At 44.2% G+C, this 15,756-nt stretch overlaps 1 protein-coding gene and 1 non-coding gene across 2 annotated transcripts in view; one reads left to right on the top strand and one right to left on the bottom strand.

Annotated features, from left to right (window-relative positions):
• The window catches only part of slc8a1b (solute carrier family 8 member 1b), a 77,009-nt gene that overhangs the window by 44,193 nt on the left and 17,060 nt on the right, over positions 1 to 15,756 (top strand).
• On the bottom strand, positions 7,301 to 7,373 carry trnav-aac (transfer RNA valine (anticodon AAC)). The gene has a single exon. It is a non-coding gene; the product is annotated as a tRNA-Val (tRNA).

Here is a 15,756-nt window from a genome sequence, read left to right as displayed (position 1 = left end):
GTGCACACAGTGAAATTTGTCCTCTGCATTTAACCCATCACACTTGGTGAGCAGTGGGCAGCCATGACAGGTGCCTGGGGAGCAGTGTGTGGGGATGGTGCTTTGCTCACTGGCACCTTGGCGGATCGGGATTCAAACTGGCTTCCTTAACCGCATGGCCACCACTGCCCCAGTAAGTTTGTATGATGCCACACTGTGTATTTGGCCCAACGGAGTTCTCTTTTCAGTTCTGCCACTTTTTAATGACCTGTTTGTATCCCTTCTTTTGAAATGCAGAAAATATTTTCTAATTTCCTTGTAAGAGCTGGTCCTCATTGAATGTCCTCACATACAGTAATAGGTGAGCTTCCAAAAGATCATTACTTATTTTGAGGACATGGTCTGCTTGTGTGATGGGCTGATTGCTAAAACCCTGAACTGGGCAAGCTGGATTAGAAAATGAATGGATGGATGTTGAAAATCACCAAACAATGCCTTTAACCGGTTCTTGCAGAGTGTGTTCTCAACCCCATGCGCACAGACACATTCTTTCCCTTTTTTGCAATGCTCGCTCCTGCTTTGATCAATTAAGGAGCTGACAGCGTTGACAAAGAGGCAGATTTAAAGACCACAGAAGGTCTTTCTCCCCACTGCATGGGAGACATCAGTTAGGCAACAGACAGAACAAAGCGGCCTTATTTAACTCCTGCCCAAATCGGACTGTCAAACACTTATCTCTCGGCCCGCAGACTGCGGCACTAGCACGATAATCCTACTAGAAAGGTTGAATGTCAAATTCTGCTTCTTCTTCTTCCAGTGCACATTGGTGATTTAAAGAGCTTTAATTTTCATGCAGATTTGCAGGAAGACAAATTGCCATTAGTTCTCTTTCATAGAACTAGGAATAAGCTGCTTCGAGGAACCTCATTAATGATTCAATCACCATAACTCAGTCACAATACCATCAGAAATGTATACAATGGTGTCCAGATCATAATCACTACAAACAACATGTCTTGGTTTTTCTGCGACACCCCAGCAAAAAAAAATTAAGCAGCAATTGGAGCAATCATGAACTTTACCGTCATATTCATATTTCATGCTTCGGAATCCAGAAAGGCAGATCAAATTGAGGAATGGCGAGTGAATGAAAGGACAGAGCGATTGCTGTAGGTGCATTTTGTCTTTGGATTTTAAATTGAAAATGGTCGCCCTTAGTCGGGTGATTATGAGTGCAGGCCAGAGCGTGTGATCCCTGCATGGGGACGAAAGCTTTGGCCTGATGAAAAACGCAGGTTAGCGGCGCTGCTGGGCCTGTGGACCAGCATGTCGGATTACTTTTTCTCTTCCTTTCTCTCTGCCATTTGGAGCCTGGAAACTGCGAGCAATTTACATCAACCTGTGCAGATGATACAGCATGCAGAAATTCATTAGGTGGATGGGTGTGATGGATGCATGCATGGATGGAGGATGTTGGCTGGCACTCCCACATGCCATAGTGCCTCTGAATTTGATGTCCATGGTAGGGATGACTGCTAACAATGGTCTGATTGTGTGATGATAAATAGCCTTTGTGCATGTGTGTGTGTTTCTGTGCGTCAATGTAACAGTGACAAATTAATTCTTCTATACACACACATGTAGTCACACAGACACACAATTAAAGACCAGGCCATCCCATCTGTTCCTCCTACTCACAACTTCTGCTCATTTATCCACATATCTGATATACAAATCTAATCAAACTCAATCCATGTGTGTGTGTGTATGCATTGCCAAGCTTTTTTAGCATAATTGTATTCCAATTTAATTGAATTCAATGTGCATGTTGGTTTATTGCTTTCTCAGAGTTTAGACCGGCTGTGTGCAAAATATCATGTGAAATCATATTTGTGTTCTGCAACTGGTCTCAGGCACTATCCCAAAATCACATTATTTAAATTGTAATGCAAAACTCTAATTAACATTTGCTCCTTGATATGATGGCCCTTTTGAGTAATTAGAGGTTCGTTCCCTGTTCACACGTTTCCTGTTTTAGCAGCTTGGGAATTTCTTGACCACTGTGGCTCTACCACTCACCCTAATTAATAACGTTTCATTCATTCTTTTTTTTACTTTTTCATTTTCTTTGTAAACAGAGTTTGAAGAACGGGTGTGCCCATGAGGCAGAGAAAAGGGGAAATCAAATATAGTGCTCAAGTGAAAACAAGGTCAAGTGGTCATCACGCTGAACAAATTATTACACGGAATTAACAAAGAAAATGAACACTTACCATTTTGGCCTGAATATGACACAGCTGTCCTCTTTCGAGACTAATTAGGTTACAAAATGTCCTATTTGGCACCGTCTACTGGTGTTATTGTCTGGAAAACCAATGTAAAATGACACTGGTTTTTCAGAAATAATTTACATTTCCACCCCAAACTGATCAGGACATCTTCCGGTGTGTGTGGGTGTTCCCCAGTTAAAAGTGATGTTTATTTAGGTTTTCCTGGCACCTGATCCACAGGGATCAGCAGGAATCGAGTTTTGTGACATGATCAGAAGAGTGCGAGAGAAGAAGAAGGTCCCCCCCTCCGTCTCGCTCGTCAGACGGGTTGTAATCAGGTAGGACAAAGTCCAGCCGTCTGTCATTTCTGCCCGCGGCCATGTGGTGTTTCTAATGAGCCAAAATGCGTCCGCGGCCCTGGGTGGAATGAGCTCAGCCCCGCTAATGACTTTCCATGTCGAGGACGGGCCCCGTGCTCTCCTTAAACACAAAATAATTACAGTCAGAATGAGGTTTGTGCCGGTGACGATGGGCTAACGCGTTGACCTAATAATTTTCCGTCTCTGCCGCCCTCCCTCCCGCTCCCTCAGTCGCACAAGTAGATTTGATGCATCAATTGAAATTGAATTTTCCAGTCAATTAATTTGCACATTACATTTTTATAATGTTAGAAACACTGTTCTGTATATTAAATGTTCAGAGCAAAGTTATGGCCAAACGAACATTTTTGTTATGTTGTTTGGGGAGCTAGTATTGGCTAGTATTGTCTAGTATTGGCTATGCTAGTATTGATAGTTGTGATGTAGTTCTTGAGACTGTTCTTTAGGCCAATTTTTTGTGGTCTTGTCTGGGTCTCAACTCTATTTGGTCTCAGTCTTTTCTCGGTCTCGTACATTGCGTCTAGATGGGAAAAGGGTGGTAGTAGCCTAGCAGGTAACACACTCGCCTATGAACCAGAAGACCCAGGTTCAAATCCCACTTACTACCATTGTGTCCCTGAGCAAGACACTTAACCCTGAGTGTCTCCAGGGGGGGACTGTCCCTGTAACTACTGATTGTAAGTCACTCTGGATAAGGGCATCTGATAAATACTGTAAATGTAAAACAGTGTATCTTCACAGAACCGTATCATTATTTATTAATCTAAATTCAGATGCAACCAGTCAGATGCCTCTGTTTTAAAAATTGTATACATTCTATACATACATAACTCAACAAACACACATCATACTCAATGCATCATAGTTAAGTCGGAAAAGAAATGTCCATAAATGTCCACAAAATCAGCTTTTGACATGGTCGGTAGCACAGGCAAAATAAATATTAGGGCTTTTTTGCGCACGCTTTTTTTCTATTTCCCATTTGCGCCTGACAGTATGCCGATTTAGTAGAACCACCTTGACGGAGACAGCTTAAACGTTTTTGGGAGAGAAAGTACCATGAAAAGTAAGATGTCAAGATCATTGACTAGGTCTGCGTTTCTTGACATCAAACTATGAGGAAAAATTTGCTAGAAGAAAATGTATTTAAGAGTGTCAGTGAAGATTTGAGAGCCAAATGTCCATTGTCTTCAATTCAAAGCAAGGGATGATTGCATAGCTTACCCGAGGCCTTCATCCCTGGTATAAGAGGCTTAATATGAACATCTGTTTGGTACATCCCATCTGAGAAGGTCTGATAAAACAGTTATAGTAGAGGATTGTTGAGAATTTTATTATATTATATTATCAGGCATCCCAACTATGACAAATCTGGGAGATTTTAAATGAGAAACATATGGACAACATAATTGAAAAGATAACATTAATTAGAATTTTAACAATTAATGACACTTTACAGCCTTTTTTTCTACAGTTGATCTGAGTAATTTGATTGGTGAATTGGTCTCATTTAAGACAGCCTTGACTACAACACTAATTGTTAGTTATATAGCTAAAATGGGTTTGTTCTGTTTTTAATAATGAGGTTCTATCATAGGAATACAGACTATTTAAGACCACAGATGCATTCAGTCACTCATTCACTAGAGACCAAGGAAGCATTGCATTGAATTGTGCTAGGTTCTTGAAGGGCAGAACTTTTCCTTTGTTCTCGTTCTCACTCTCTCTCTGGTTCAATGGGTAAAATAATAGCACACAGGAAGTGATGCATTCTGAGAGCAGATGGGCTTTTTGGGGGGATAATTTGGGCTTCCACGCCAGAGCAGAAAACCGAAGGCACCACAGAGTTTGAGAGCAAACACATACAGGTGTGTGTGTCTCGACATAGGTGTGGATGAGATGTACGCTTGTGTATGTGTTTTAGTTTTAGTTGAGTCTTTGCGTCAAGCTGTCATTTTAGTCTTTATTAGTCTTAATCATATCCAGACTAATTTTAGTCTAGTCAAGTATCAATCAAATAAAAGTCTGAACTTTTATATTAGTCAGAATCATTCATGACTATTTTAGTCTAATTTTAGTCAACAAAAAGTGATTCAATGATAATTATACTTTAAGTCATGTATCCCAGTCTCTAGTATAATAGACAAAAACAAGATTTTCTTTTAGTCAAACCCATTTAAAAAATAAAACAATGTTATATTATTATTGTTACCTTATAGACTGCATTTCTCTCTGTGTTTTTGACCAAACAGGTCCAAGGGTTGTGTCCTTGTAGTCCTTGTAATCAGCACTCCATTAATTGACCCCATGACCCTTCGCTGAAAACGGCAAACCCCAGGGTTTAAGAGTTGAAATGAACAGAAAAAAGAGGCATGCTCCCTTCCCTTATGCTGCATCAATAGACTCACGGCTCGTTGCACTGTCGTGCATAACGGGTTTGAACCACTCTGAGCTGTTTGAATAGGGAACATTAAAAAAGACTGAATTTCAGCAGAAGTGGCCCAACTGGTGGTTTTCTCAGAAAGGGAAGGTGGCCGTCTGTTGCCCTGCTGTTTGGAAAAGTTTTTTTTTGTGTGTGTGTGTGTGTGTGTGTGTGTGTGTGTGGTGTGTGTGTGTGTGTGTGTGTGTGTGTGTGTGTGTGTGTGTGTGAAAAGTGAATAGGTTGGAGTCTCTTAATTATTTTCAACTTTCAGCTTAAATGAATACATTTGTGAAAATATTCAGAACTGATAACTTGATTCAAAAATGGAGTGGGGTGGCTGAACAGCACCGTGGGATGCATCTATGCTTCAAAACCTTAGCTGGGAGCGTTTTATGCAAAAGTTGAATTTGGACAGATTCCTGCCTCCCTGACAACATTTGGCTTTTTCTATGACTCAGTTAGACTAATGATATTTAAATAATTGCTAAAGACTGTTAATTTCATGCAGTTGATGCAAATTTTATTCATGTCCATGGTGCTCAGGCTTGCCATCCACACAGGATGTTCTGTGATCATTGTAAATACATAAATGTCAGTGCATCTGAGAATAAGAATCAATTTCTTGCCAGCTAGTTTGACTCTTTTATTATTATTTTATGTAATAATTTAAATAATTACAATATTACAATTTGTTCCCAAAAAGGATGTTGATGATTATGATGACCTTTTGGCAGCGCCATGGCAGTATTACTTGAAAGATTAATAAAAATGCAAATCACCCTGGCTCCGGCTTTGTGCGTGTGGGGTTTGTGCCCCGACCCTAGGTGAGTCCCCGCTTAAAATAGGTAATGTAACGCCCAGTAATGTCATGTAAATTATGAGAAAACACCCCTTTTGTTAAATGAAAACTTCTTGTTCTGTTGATATTTTTTTGTAAATTTCAGCTCATATATTTTATACAGTAGCAGTGGTTGGCCTAGCATGTAGGGATGTGGACCCATAATCAGAAGGTTGTGGGTTTAAATCCCGAGGTTCCCACTGAGGTTCCATGGATCAAGGCATCGTCCCCACTACTCCCCAGGTGCCTGTCATGGCTGCCCACTGCTCCTGTGATGGTTAAATGCAGAGGACACATTTTGTTGTGTCACTGGGAACAGCGCTGCGGTGTATCACAATGACAAAAACAATCACTTTCCGTAACTGCATGGACTAAATTCATAGAATAGCAGTCTGGGCCACAACGGGGGGAGGCTGGCAATGGCGCTCAACATCGTGACAAGTGGGTATTTAATGAACAAAATTAAAATGGAGCGATAAAACAGAAACAGCAGATATGCAGCATCACACATGGTAACACAAGGCACGACAGGGTGGCCACTCTCCTGCTTTTGAAAGGTCCCAATGCTCCTGGGGGTGATTAGGACCCAGTGAGTTGGTGCCACCTGGTGACAGTCTGGGACACCGTGACCTCACACCCACCAGTGAATGCCAGTCATGGATCGTTGTGGTGGAACGCATTCTCTCACTTGGTTTCGGTTGGTTCAGGGCGGTGTGTAACATTGCCACGCCGCTGACGTAACCGTGCTAAAAAAGCCGCGTGGTCATTTCACAGCGATTCCAGCCCGGGGTTTGGCCGCCGTGCGGAATTGCACTGGGCAAGCATATTTACTTCTAGTCAGTCCTGGTTCCTGTGTGTCTGTTTGTAAAACTATGTTTGCAATTATGCTAAAATGATGTTTATAATTACATTACACTGAGCTCCACTGTTCATACGGGCATGTCCAAGCTGCTTGTGAAGCGTAAATATTTATCTGCAGGGAAGTGTGTGTGTGTGTGCGTGTGTGTGTGTGTGAAGGGCGAGATTTGGTCTTTCCCTGCTCCACCACACCCTTTATTCAAAGCAAAAATGATTGTCTGGTAAATCACACTCATCTTTGTTATTATCGTTATTTTTATATCTCCGTTCAGTTCAGATCTGTTACATGCTGGGCTGAGATTTTATTGGCCAAACTGAAGCGCAGACCCTTCCTCCCGCTCCACGGTGCACACAGTGAAATTTGTCCTCTGCATTTAACCCATCGCCCTGAGTGAGCAGCGGGCAGCCATGACAGGCGCTCAGGGAGCAGTGTGTGGGGACGGTGCTTTGCTCAGTAGCACCATGGCAGATCGGGATTCGAGCCGGCAACCTTCGGATTACGAGGCCGCTTCCTTAAACGCTAGGCCACCACTGCCCCATAGAGAAAGAGGTCTGTTTCTGCTCGGTATTGAACCGAGGACATTTCACGTGTTAGGCGAACGTGATAACCACTACACCACAGATACTTGAGACAATTTAGGCATGAGGCATTTATCAGACTGCCTTATCCAGAGCACTACAATGGTATTTCAATTGCCATGAATGAGGATGACCACAGCATCATAAATGATTCGTTTTGACTGGGAAAATGGTGTCCGTCCCTCCACTAGAGGAACAGAGGCTGAAGAATATGTGAACCTGTGATGGTTGTTCTGGTGGTAGTAGCCTAGTGGGTAACACACTCGCCTATGAACCAGAAGACCCAGGTTCAAATCCCGCTTACTACCATTGTGTCCCTGAGCAAGACACTTAACCCAAAGTTGCTCCAGGGGGACTGTCCCCTGTAACTACTGATTGTAAGTCGCTCTGGATAAGGGCGTCTGATAAATGGTGTAAATGTAAATGTAAATGTTCTGGTGACTCGTGATGGGCGTCCGTTTCATTCTTCACACATCTGCACAGCACGCAGATCACTGCCTTGTCAGATTTGCCACATTGATGCTCATTCAATAGACACACACATGTCCCATAGCACACCACCGGCTCACAGAGTCACTGGGGAAAATCTCTGGGGGTGCGGCTTTGATGTCGAAGTTGACTTTATTGTCATTTCAGCAATATACGTGTAAGACGGTGTATAGTGAAACGAAATAAGTTTTCCAGCTTCCATCGGAAGAACGACCCGGAATCTCATCAGTCCTCCCTTATTTTTATCTTCTTTAAAAGCCTCTCGTCTCCGCCGCTGCTCTCCCTGTCTCGCTGGTCGCCTCCTTCTCGCTTGTTCCTTCCCCCCCTCTGCAGTGCAGCAGGATCAGAGAGTGGGTGCGTCCCGAGATGGTAAATTGATCGTTTTTCTCGGGTCGCAGGTCGCAGATGAACTGGAATCTGAAAAACATGGGGGGGTCTGTGGTGCCCTAAGGCACCGCTTCTCAGCGCAGTGCACATTAAAGTACACACACACACACACACACAGAAACCATCAGAATTATACAACTGAACTCAATAGTAGCTCCTGTTTAATTGGCACAGCAGTTCCAATTCAGGCTTAAGTCAACAGAACCAGAAAAAAATGGAAAACACGATGATTATGATTATGCAAAAAAAAAAACATTCTCAGCGCCCAACACATTCTAAAAGGCCAGATATTTGGAATTTTGTCAGTTCCTACAGAACTGTCAAGTATTAAGTGAGGCTGCATTTGAAATTTTTTACTAATAGTGTATTTATTACTTGAAATATTTTTTTTTTTATCATTTGAAACCTGCTAAATGTGAATTTTATTGGAAAATGTGAGCACTCCACATTAAACTGTCTTAATAATAACATACTGTAACACAACGACACAACGTGACACCAACAATCGTTGGAGTACTTTCTTCTCATGGCATAATGATTATCTGGCAGCTCTAGCTACTGTTTGTTCACAGAAAATGAAATTACGTTGCGCTACATTAAACATGGAGTGCATAGGCCTCAGTTTTGGACGTACAGTATGAAATAAAGAAGGCGGATGAGTCCTGTGTATACGCTGTATATATACGCTGCTCTAGCCAACACTCAGAACATAAAACTTTTACTTCCCGTCTTGATGTCCGGCGGTTTTATAAGGAGGTGTATCATGGATATTCTCACAGTTTATATGGTGGAATCTGCCGTGCGTCGGTTCGAAGGACACCTTTATATATATGAGTATATTCATGATATATAGTGACCTTATTGCTTAGAAAAACCCTCTTTTAGGTCATGGCAAACGGCAGCTTAAGATTCCTCTTTAGAGGATACTTAGTAACTTTCTTATAGTCTGATTTATGCAAGAAAAAAATATAACTGAGTGATTGTATTCATGGTTTGAGTCCCAGTGAACCAGAACTGGTCTCTTCATTGATGGTAACATGAAAGCACGTTGTAAGTCCTCTGGATAAGGTCATCTGCCAAATGCCATAAATGTGAATGTAAATGTATGGGGTTTTGCACTGTGGCATAGGATGACATGGAGACATGTCCTTCAGCAGCTTGATGGGATGAAAGAGAAGGAAGAAACTCTTCTCCGAGTTTCCCTCATTCACTCACTCTCGTTCTCTCTGGACAATGGAGGCGGGGTCCTGCACTTTCTCATGTACTCAGTTCTTAAATCCCCTTTTGATCATGACTCCAATTATCGCAATACCTTAATTACGTCCTGCAGGGTCATTTATATGCACATGGGAGCCGTACACAGGCACTGCACCGCGATCTCCAGCTCCAGACACCGAGAGTCTATTCATAGTGGCCAGAAGCAGAGCCGCTCACACAGCCCTGTACCCAGCATGCTCTGCTACTGACTTCAGCTGATCTTGTTTTTTCATACGGCTTTAGTGTGTGTGTGTATGTCTTTATAACAGGGCCTGGTGTTATTTGATCCGGGGTCGGTGTCTTCTGGCACTCAATTCTCTTTTCACAGCTCGTCCTTTCGAGCATGTGTGTGGGTGTGTACCTTTTCCCAGCATGTCTGAGGTTCTAGTGTCCGGAAAACTAGTGGGAATCCAGTTGAATCGGGTTGCGCTCCATGTTGCATCCTTGTTCAATGTAGTTTCATCAGCCTGACTCTCTGAGCTGGGTTGACCTGAGTGACCTCAGTGTGTCACTGAGTGACCGCGTGTATGTGTGTGTCTGTGTGTGAGTGCATAAGAGAGAGAGAAAGCGAGGAGGTGGGGAGGCTCCCTGGCTAGTCTACTCTATTATTTCCTGCCAGTAAAAAAATAAGCAGAGGAGGATTGTGGGAAAATTAAGCCATTGCAGAGACTGGGCCCATCTGCAGTGACAGACGGAGAGGTGTGTTGTGTGATTGCGCTGTGCACACACGTGTGCAAGCACTGAGCTGTGCGAACACGTACCTGTTCTTTGTGCTGGAATGTGAAAATCTACTCCAAAGACTTCCAGCCTTCTGTTGTTGGAACAAGCTGAAATTGGTTCTGCAGTTCAGGTTCTGCTCACAATACTTTCTTTTTCTCAATTCCTCCTAGTGGATAAAGACAGGATTAAAATTAAGACTATCAAAATAAACTGAAGCTCTAGACACATTTAATGGGCAAGTGAGGCAAAAAAGAAACTATATGACAGAGTACAATGCATATAATATGTACATTTCCCCCATAATAGTGGTGGCCCCCCTGGCCGCTGCCCACTGCTCACTCAGGGTGAGGACAAATTTCACTGTGTGCACCATGTGCTGATTACATTAAATTAGATAGATAGATAGATAGATAGATAGATAGATAGATAGATAGATAGATAGATAGATAGATAGATAGATAGATAGATAGATAGATAGATAGATAGATAGATAGATAGATAGATAGATAGATAGATAGATAGATAGATAGATAAAGATGCCATCTTATGTTTACATTGCATCACAGGTGGAGATGATGTAGAAAAATGGCTCCCCTCAGGAAAAACGCTGCAGGTGTTCTGGTTCTTTTCTGCTCTCCTCGGCTGAGACAAGTGCTCCTCCAAGATGATGCTCCAATTCCGTCTATTTTCATCCGTTTCCCTGACGATGGGAAGAATACTGTCATTTCCCCCGCCCCTCTTTCCAGCTTCCGGACCCTTCTAAATGTGTTTCGTCTGTGGATGGTTTGGTCCAGATTTCAGACACGCTCTAGCCTCAGTGAACCCGTACGGCCTCTGGTTTCGCTTTTAAACCTGGCCTGGCATCTCCTCACGTGTATGTCAGAGGAGGAAGACAATACAGAGACAGAGAGAGAGGGAAAGAGGGACTGAGCAACTAATGATGTGGAGTTGAAAATGGGGAGAGAGAGAGGAGAGGGCTCGGAATGGACGCCAGCCCTCAGCATATTGAAACCCAAAAGGTCACAATATATTGTTTCAATACAGGTAGCATGGTGGCAAGTCCGCCTGGAGTTTGCACAGAGTTCAGGTGGCTTCTGGGTGCAGCGGTCCCTACCTTCCACGTTTATAGCATTTTGCTGACAGCCTTCTCTAAAATAAATTCTGATATTGGTTCACTGGGTCCCAGAGTGTGAATACAATTAGTCTAAAAACTCAGGTAAGCCACCCTGCCAGAACAGGGTGTAATTAGTCATGTACGGGGGTGGCCCTGACAAGGGTTGTGCACGAGAGATGCCCTCACAGTCTGACAGATCTGGAACACTCTTGCAAGGAAGAGTGGATATGGAAGAGAGATATTGCCAAACCATGCTGAAAGGCCACTAACCAAGATGATTGAAAGCAGTAGTTATACCAAAACGTAAGGGGCAGCGGTGGCCTAGCTGTTAAGGAAGTGGCCCCGTAATCAGAAGGTTGCGGGTTCGGTCCTAAGGTCTTCTTGATCAAGGTACCGTCCCCACACACAGCTCACCAATGGCGATGGTTAAATGCAGAGGACACATTTCGTTGTGTCACCGTGTGCTGTGCTGCAGTGTTTCACAATGACAATCACTTCACTTTTCACCAAAGCATTTGTCTAGGGGCTTGCACACTCATGCAACCATTTTACTTCCTTTTTTCCCCTGAGAGATTCGCTTCTTTTTCCGTTGAATTGTATATGCTGTAAGTTTTGGAATGGTCTACAGTGGCTTCACAAAAAGCTTGCATTTTAACATTATAAAGACACTATTCCATGAAATATGTTGAGGTTTCGAATGTGGGAGTTCAAAGCATTTTGTAGGGTGCTCCTTTTTGTAAAATGCACATGGTGGCCATGGGCTGGGATAAGCCCAGGTACTGCCTGTTCATTGCATGGTGTTGCGGAGGTGAACAAATGCACCAGTGTGTGTACATTTTTAACACACTCCTCTCGAACCCCTGGCTTCCACGGCCGTGATGCACTGTCAATAAAAATCTTAACCCGACGTTAGGGAATTACAGTGGTGTTATCACCAGGGAGAGTGGTCCCAACCCACAGCCGATATAACCATAATGAAGTCAATCATCTGAGACAGATGACCCGCTGTCAATCAAACGGAAAGGAGGAAGGAGGAAACAATGGAGGAAGAGGCGAGAGGGAATGCTGCCTAATTGGCGATCAATTTAGGTCCTTTTATGGCTTTAACTTACTTAAGACTTGTCAGTCAGAGCCCTATTCCCGAAGGGGGCAGGCGTAAGAAAGGCGTGAAGGGTAGAGGAGAAATGGAACGGGAGAGAAATGGGTCTTGTACAATTGCAGTCATAAGTGGCACAGTTTTGCGAGTTTGGAAAATGTGTCAAGTTCACGTGAGAGAGCGACTGAGTTTTTTTTTTTTTTCTCCGCCGTTCACCTTGACCCAGAACAGAACTCTGCTGTTTGAGACCTCGATCCGTTCGATTCGGCCACTCACAACCTGAAAGCACGAAACGATTGTGCCTGTCCAACCAAACACGTGTAAACACGCCAGCTTGACTGAAATTATACCGAAATTAAACCTCTCAAAGTTCAACTAACGCCACCCATTATTTCGTTCTGAGAACATACACGTTTTTGCCGTGTATGATTCACATTTATGATCGTGTTATGGCTGCTGCCAGGAAGAATTTGCTTGAGAACATACAAAGCAAAAACAAACATGTCCTAGTAAGGTATTTAGTTTAAAATCGGAATAATCCACTAGGTACTGTGGTAGTAGGAGTTCAAACCCCCCTTACTGAGCAGGACATCAACCCCTGAGTGTTTCCTGGGGAGGACTGTCCCTGTAACTGCTGATCGTAAGACGCTCTGGATAAGGGCGTCCGATGTAACTTTATGGCTGGTTAATAGCAGCTATGCAGTCAGCTGTTAATGGGATTGTGTTACGAGATTCGAGAAATGATCTGGACAGATCCGTAGCATCTACACTCGCTTTTTGCAGTTGCCAATATTTTGCTTTGCCTCAGGCCAAAACTGTACATTTTGAACTGTAACTAGATTCACAGTGTACAACTTCTGCTGATGCCTTATCGCCCGTTTATGAATGTTGCAGAAGGGCAAACCAAAAAAAAAAAAAGAATCCGGCCATGATACCATGACATTGTTATTATTTGCTCGGCGATCGGGCCACTACGGCAGGAAGGGAGTACCTGTCCAGCTGGTACCAGCGCTTGTTCCTAAGCCCCATCCCCGCCATGACACCTACACTGGGAAGGACACCCAGTCTGAACGTTCCTGTCTTCGATGAATGTATTTAGTGAGCAGTGGCCAGCCGTGAAAGGCGGTACCTTGTGTGGGGCACGGTACCTCGATCAAGGGGACATCAGCGGTTCGGGATTTGAACCCACGACCTTCTGATTAGGGGTCCAGGCCGTTTGTTGCAGTGAATAATCTGTGGTGCTGGGAGAATTCGGATGGTAGCAGTGGCCACTTCCCTTGAGGTCTGTGGCTGAATTAAGATGAAATGAGCTTTGAATCGCATTTCTATTCCAGTTTGAGTTAGCACAGGTCGTTTTTTTCCTTCTGACATTTGAGAAGGAAAAACAGAAAGAAAGAAAGAAAGAAAGAAAGAAAGAAAGAAAGAAGGTTCTGGATGGAGCAGAGTGTGGTTTTCTGCCGGTCCATTTGTTCCCCTCATTTGTCTAAAAACCCCTATTCACTGGCTCGCTCTCCCAGTTTACTCACCTGCCAGAGCCGGCAGTCCCCACAGATCGATGCTGCAGACTGTGTGTGTGTGTGTGTGTCTGGTGTGTGTGTGTGTGTGTGTGTGTTGTAGCAGTTTTCCTAGCAGGCCGTGTGGGTTCCTGCACATCGCGCGCAGTAATGACGGAGTGCTGAATGACGGGTGTGCGCTGCTGATCAGATTTGGCCAGCTTGTCCATTAGTGTCCGGACTGCTCGAGTGTTCAGCTAGAAGTTCACCTCGGCCCAGAACAGAACTGAGACCCGAGACAGAAAGTGAAGTGATTGTCACTTGTGATACACAGCAGCACAGCACACGGTGCACACAGTGAAATTTGTCCTCTGCATTTAACCATCACCCTGAGTGAGCAGTGGGCAGCCATGACAGGCGCCCGGGGAGCAGTGTGTGGGGACGGTGTTTTGCTCAGTGCCATCTCAGTGGCACCTTGGCGGATCGGGATTCGAACCGGCAACCTTCTGATTATGGGGCCGCTTCCTTAACCGTTGCACCAAACATGACAGAAAGCAGGTGGACTGGCGCTGTTACAGCCTCGATCCGCTCCATTAAACCACTCACAACCCGAAAGCACGATGCGATTGTGCCAGTCCAACCAAACACGTGTAAACACCGAATACACGATACCGAAATCGCCACCCAGATGCACCTCTTTATATTTCGTTCTGAGAACATGCTACTCTTTACTCGTTTTTGTCGTTTATGATCACATTAATAATCATGTTAGGCAGCTAGAAGCACAAAAGTGAACACACACGCACATTTTTCTGCAGCGTTCTGTTCGCTTTGCTCTGAAATGACAAATGTGATTTGAGTCCACGGCCTCTAAATTTCTTCTTGACACACATTTACACACCCAAAAAATAACGGCAGAGGACGGTCGTCTAAAAGGCTTTTAATCTGCTGCTGCTGTTTATTTAAGTGGAACATGACAGGACTGAGTGATACACACACACACACACACACACAGCCAGGAGTGCACAAACACACACATACAAACCATGTTGTCCCTTCCCCCGACGCAGACTCGCACACACGCAGCGAGCCAGAAGGCCGGCTGTGAATGTTAAACAGACACTACTACCTGCCACAGGCCCCGGCCCCACTGCTTCATCAAATATCACTTTTACTGCCTTAAATAGGAGCGAAGCGAAGGACGTTAGAGCTGGGGTTGTGTGTTTTATTAAAGGGGAAATAGTAAACGCCACAGACACGCACACACACACACACACAAGTAAGCGTTGCATGCAGTCATTGACTGGGCTGGTTGAAACACTGTTCTGAATGGGACTGGAATTTGGCGTGCGTGTGTTTGGTTGCTAAGTGCAAATGCAATAGCTGGAAAATGTTGTCGCTTTCTCAATGCATCCAGCTGGAGTCTGTCAGAACTCTGTGTGTGTGTGTATGTGTGTGTGTACTGGTCGTAGGTCTGTTTTGTTCTAAGTACAGGTCTGGGATCAGAAGGCAGCTACAGATGTCTGCAGTGTAAGCAGAGGTTACTGACCTCTGATCCGGGCTCTGCGGTACACACTGCACCCACACACACACACTCACACACACACACACACACACACAAACTGCAGATTTACTTCACACTGCATTTCTCCAATAAATGAAATGGCACACTCCCCCCTATCTCCCACTCTCAGGCGCGACACACTGCAGCGTGCCCCAAATACAATTACACACCCACCCACAAACACACACACACACACACACCGTGCCGCACCCGCCCTGCAGCGTTGCAGCACTTGACTTTACCGATGGTGCTGTAGGGACGGCTCTCTTGGCGTTCCGCAGTAGCCCGCAACATCAGCGTGTGCCGCAGC

The sequence above is a fragment of the Denticeps clupeoides genome, chromosome 8 (assembly GCF_900700375.1).
Source record: "Denticeps clupeoides chromosome 8, fDenClu1.1, whole genome shotgun sequence".
NCBI lineage: Eukaryota > Metazoa > Chordata > Actinopteri > Clupeiformes > Denticipitidae > Denticeps > Denticeps clupeoides.
The sequence above is the reverse complement of the archived record's forward strand: the minus strand, read 5'-3'. Positions and strand labels throughout refer to the sequence as shown.